General features: G+C 38.2%; 1 long non-coding RNA gene across 1 annotated transcript; it reads left to right on the top strand.

The window, feature by feature from the left end:
* Window positions 1–3,633: 3,633 nt before the first annotated feature.
* LOC118437031 lies at window positions 3,634–4,345 on the top strand. Its single transcript, XR_004835851.1, has 3 exons — window positions 3,634–3,806; window positions 3,898–4,005; window positions 4,124–4,345. It is a non-coding gene; the product is annotated as an uncharacterized LOC118437031 (long non-coding RNA).
* The last annotated feature ends 1,583 nt before the right edge of the window (window positions 4,346–5,928 follow it).

Raw genomic sequence — 5,928 nt, 5'->3', positions numbered from 1 at the left:
CTGCAATTTTTTTTAACTAATAAAATAACTATTTCCAAAATTTCGATATTCGTCGGAGATACACCGACGAAAATTAACAAATAAAGTCAAGCAATTTGGCTGCCAACTGGTTGAAAACCTATGCTGGGCTAGGTGCAAGGGACTCCTATGGGATTTTCGTTAGAACCTTCCGGTCTAATGATGTTAATGTATTTGAATTTTTTAAACTAAATAAATCCATCTTTTCAATTTATCAGGAAAATATTGATGGTTGCGTTTTGCTATCTTTTTGCAGTATTTATACATTACCCAGTATAATTTTCTGTAATTTCAATATTACCTTTCTATGGTTTGATATTGATGTAAGATTTGCAAATTTTAAATGCAAGAATATGAAAGGTTTGTTGATTAATGACTTTAAGGCATTTAAGGCATAATATTCATACCAATATAGGTGAACACATGAAAGACTAGTACAGAGGGTTGGGCAAGAAGAAGGAGCCACTTTGCCTGAACCTGTAGCGGTCTTGCGTTACACTAGTGTGACCGAGGGGGGGGAGGGGTCTGAAAAATCTCGATTTTTGCGTTACATAATTTATGAACGGCCCCTTATACCCAAACTTTTTTAAAAATCCTTCGTGTAGGCTGCTATTTTGTGAAAAATAAGTTGGGTTGAGAGCATGATCTCGGGATTTCCTACGAGTCACTCGTAGTAGGTCATTGTGAATGACTCTAGAAATGTTCTCCTACTAACGGTTAACATTTTCGCCATGCAACTTTTAGTTGCTGGATTTACCGTTTTGGCGAAAAAATTGATTTTCCGGATCAATTTTTTGGTTCAGGCGGATCTTGGGTATCCTTTCCGTGGGGGTGGAGCTCTAACCGCTTTTTCCCTCCGCTTGATTCCAACGTTTTTAAGTACATTCTAAACGTACTTTCGACCGACAATAAATCCATTTGCAGCAAGTCTTCTAACTATCGCTCTCTGGCACAATATGTCTTTGGAAAACACTTTTATGCGTGCCTCGCACTCTGGGGGGTGCTGTAGGGGCATTTTTAACCGTAGGGAAAATCTGAATAGTGCTAAATTTTCGTTAACTATCTGGGTATGACATATGCAAATTTTGAAAATGCCGCGACTGTGCATCACACGCCACCCCAAAAATTAGAGTGGCTCCTTCTTCTTGCCCTACCCTCTGTAGCAACCGCATTCCATTCCAACGCCACCCACCCACAAAATTTAATACAATTACTTAACTCCCGGCTTAATTGTAAATATTAATTACAAATATAAATATTGTAAAAGATCACCTTTTCCAACTATTATTACTAGGGACGTGCATGGTTATCTAACTTAATTATTGATGGGTACACTTGCATTGTGAACCTTAGATTTGCAAGTTCTCTCTTGGCTTCCTTCCGTGCATCACGTATCTCTCTCTCCCTCTGCATCTGGATTCTCTCTCTTCCATCTGGGTCGCGGGTGTGCCAGGGCAAGTGAAGTGTGTGCTAAGGCCTCTACACCACGTGAGCCTCGTCCACTCACACCCCCCACCTGCGTGCCTAGTGACACCCCCTGCCACACCCGTCCCAGCAACGACAAGCTGAACCATCAGGCGAAGATGGATCTCGTCGGACTCTGTGCACGGGAGGATCAACGCCATGGAGGACTCCCCCAGGTGAGACCTTTGTTTGATAAATTGGGGTGGTGAACATGTGGGGGTGGTCGGCGGAAAAGTGAGTGTGCGCGGTGTTGGTGGGGGCGGCTGGGCTAGGTCTACGGGGTTCCCATGACTTTGTCATGTGCTGCGATGGGAGGGGTTAGTTTGTGGGGTCATGGCCCCTTTATGGGGTCATGGCCCCTTTATGGGGTCACTTAGGCCGAACCCTGAAATGGGTCATTGGTTAGTTTGTGGTCCATGGATGCTCCACTCCAGCCTAATACCCGTCGTATCCCTACCGGCACGGCGCCTACTCATTTGGATGCCACCATTTTTCCGATATGTAAATCGCCTATAATCTCTGTCATTCACTGGCCGAACCTGGGTTTACAGGTAGTCAGGGCCGAATGGTGAACTGGGTAACCTTCCCAGTTCAGGTAGAGGTTTTCCAAACTGACCACCATAGTCTGGTTTTCCCTCTACTCCCCTGACTACTATCACAATTATTCTAAACTAAAATTTGACTAAAATGTACCTATACTTGAAATGATGATTGTGACTTGCAAGAGCTATTGGCTATATATGCAATAAAGATTATTATATTATATAGATTTGCAAGTTTGTAAAGCATATTTCACGAGAACCATGATTTGATTATGATGAAAAATAAAAAATTAGGAATAGCATTTCATAGCATTACATACGTAAGAAAAACGAGTCGCCTTTCGGAGATGAAAGTATCACAAAATTGATAATGTCACATACAGCCTTGCTGTGAACCCCATCTCATATAAGACTGTCGCCAAATTTTTAACTACAATCCTATGTATGTAGCACTGAGGCAGGCGTCGGATCTGAGTAGAAACTGGATCACAGTTTATTGCGACGGATCACGCCCTACTACCCGAATACTATATAAGTATATCATCAAAATGACTCATGTAATGAAATAATTGTATTTCTTCACTGAAAATATAATACTCAAGCTCCACATGAATGCCACAAAATAGTGTTTAAAGATATCAAGGAAAATTAAAAAGTAACCTTGGCAAAACAATAATAACTATGGCTAAAGTGAATGACGCTTATAAATCAAATTTGGGGTGTTTGTAGGTCTACTTCTGAGGGTAATTTAATTTGAATACAGGCCAAATTAATTATTAAATATTTTTGGAAGGTTAATCTCACCAATGACTGTTTAGTGACAGATACAATACATCATTTCATGTCTAAATGCTAATTTCATTATTTCTATCCCCATATCAATTAAAACGTGTAATAGAACTGTAGGACATAAAGATCCAGGATTATTCTTTACCCTGTTCAAAAGTATAATTTTTATATTATTATCAGATTCATTTGAAAAGTGACTACAAGGAATAGCGATTGCAAGGTACATACATAATTATTTGCAAGGGAATCAGTGATGAACTCAAAAGAAATCAAATTCAAAAGTGTCGATCAAATTAACCGAAATGATATAACTTTTCATAGGGGCACGTGTTGTACCAAAGGTTAGAACTCGAAATCAGCACGGCGGAAGCAGAATCGATTTTAATTAAGCTTTAAGTCGTACTTTTAGTCGTATTGGATGTACATACATATACACATCCAATTTACATGGAGACTCACAATGCGATGGTGTGAAGTGTAACCCTCCGATTTGGTTGAAATTTTGAAATTATGTGGTCCATGTCAATACAACCAACGTTTCTTCAGGCAGTTTGTGCGATGGTAAATATTTGTGGTCAAAGTTAAAAAACGGACGATTTTTACCAGGCGGAGGAAGCAAACTCAACTTCCATTCTCTTCCCGTGCTAAAAATCGCACGTTTTTCAACTTTGACCTCAAATATTTTGCCAAATTCTGACCATCGCATAAACTGCCTGCAGAAACGTTGGTTGTATTGACATGGACCACATAATTTCAAAATTTCAACCAAATCGGAGGGTTACACTTCACACCATCGCATTGTCAGATAATACGTGCTCAAAAGTGTATAGAAACATGTTCAACCTCATAGATAGATGGTTTAAGCAGCGGCACATTTTGTTATACACATACATTGTTACTTAGAGATTTCCCTGTACACTTTAGAATATCTCTATCCTCTGAACATTTTTGGCTGCACTACTGAAACCAATTGTGGCCAGACAAAACTTAAAGGTAGGAACATAAGGTTAATAATATTTTTGATTCATGTGAAATAAATAAAATTTTTATAATAAAACCAATCTACTTCTTTATCCACGCGTAGCACCTCCACCTACAAGGCAATTCGATATAAATTCTCTCAGTGCACATGGCAAAACATAGGTACAACTACAACAACAACCTTTGGTGTTAGAGCTTCGGGAAGAAAAAGGTTTGATTTAAATACATTATAAATTTAACCAAAATACTATCCCAATTTTGGACAATCATGTAAACATAATACAAAAAAATACGTACAAAAAAATAAGAGGCACAATTTCATGGCACAGCACATCAGATATGCGATATCAGTAAAAAATCAATTATGACTCGGGCGGTCGTCCCTATCCATCAATCTGATGCCCCCTGGAACACGGTCGGCGACTTTGCACTCATCCAACTAGACTTCTTCGCAGGAATACGACGGGTTCCTAACAACATCACTCGTATATCTAAATTCCTAATATGAAATTTAATTTGGAACCATCCGAAAGAAATAGCAATTTCTTACACTTGATATATTCTGGTAAATGTATTTAAATAATTTATAAAATTTTTACCTAAAATAATATAAATGTTAAGTTTCACTTTCAACCAAAACTTGGATTCAGCCTGATGCACATGTATTTTCTAAATTTGGCAAATTATTATCAGAATACCGTAATATCTGGCTCTCAGGCTGTGACCTCCGAACCAACTTCGCGACATGGTATAATGATTTTTATGGATTCTGAAGATCTCGGGTGATGATTGATGTTTGAGTACAGATTTTTTTCTTGCATTCAATTTTATTTTATTCTTGAATTCAATTAAATCGGCCAGAAAAAAATGCGCCTCTTTGTGTGGATCGTTTGATAAATGAACTTAACCTAACCAGCCATTAGAGATCAACCGGACTAACTAAATAGGTAAATAGGTCAATGTTTTTCTAAATCATGAACTCATATTTCTAATAAATTTATAGGGTGATTGGTAAAAGTCTTATACAATAATCTTGTACCACGTATTCAGTTCAGTCCAACATGATTTATTCGCTTTTCTATCGCTAAATATTTATTTCCCAAGACCTAATAATCGAACAAAGTGCAAATTGCTGCAATTTTTGCATCGCCCCAATGTCATTGTTACGACTAGGTATGTATTTACTAGGTATGTATGTATCAAATACATACATGGTAATGCAAATGTTTAAGCCAATAAATTCACCATTTTTCATTTTCACATAAATCACCATTAAAAAAACTTGCACTGATAGAAATTAAACAAAAAAATCAAACAATCTGGCTGTAATCCCCGCACCAACCTCTTAACGATAAAATTTAATGGATTTTTTTGGGATTTTGGAGATTTAGGGTGATGCCAATGACTGATGTTGGGGTACAGAATCTTTTCAAAACGTGTTGCATTACAACGTTGGTACAAAATGAGCCAAAAGTACAAGCTCTTTTCGCGTCGATTTCACCGAATTTCCCAGAAAAAATCCAAAATTTATTTTCGGGTAGAAACATCAATATACCATAGGTCTTTTCGAATTATATGCAACCACCCCCCCTTCAAAAATTGTTAAAGGAAATCGTGAAAAATGAGAAAGTCAATGTACACTCGGCACAAAAAGAATAAGACCCCAAGTTGCATTTGCAATTTGACTTCCCCCTGGAATACGAACATTTTGATGCATCAAGAGTTTCAAAATTCGAAAATTGGAGGTTTTTTTGCATACACATAAATCCTTAAAAAAGTCATGGTCCCAGCCATTTTCAGTCTGACAACCTGATGCCAGAATTTTCTCCTTATGAAGGGCTACATTTTCAGCTTTTGTTGCCCGACGAGAAATGCCTGGGACCATGAGATTTTTGGGGTCAAAGTGTCTGTGGGAGTGACTTATACGGCAAGTGCCGTAACAAACGAGGGCTAATGAGGGATATACCAACATTTAAGTTTTTTGTATTTTAATAAGACAACATTTAGATAACCCAGTATACTTAATTAAATAAGACGCATGATTGTGTGAGCGCGGCAAAGTGAGACGGATACGGCACTGACGCGCGATAATCGCGGATACCCACCAGAACCCGAATCTCACTCTGCCTCACGC

Source organism: Folsomia candida, unplaced genomic scaffold (genome assembly GCF_002217175.1).
Source record: "Folsomia candida strain VU population unplaced genomic scaffold, ASM221717v1 Fcan01_Sc011, whole genome shotgun sequence".
NCBI lineage: Eukaryota > Metazoa > Arthropoda > Collembola > Entomobryomorpha > Isotomidae > Folsomia > Folsomia candida.
Note: the sequence above shows the minus strand (reverse complement) of the source record. Positions and strands in the feature narration are given on the sequence as shown.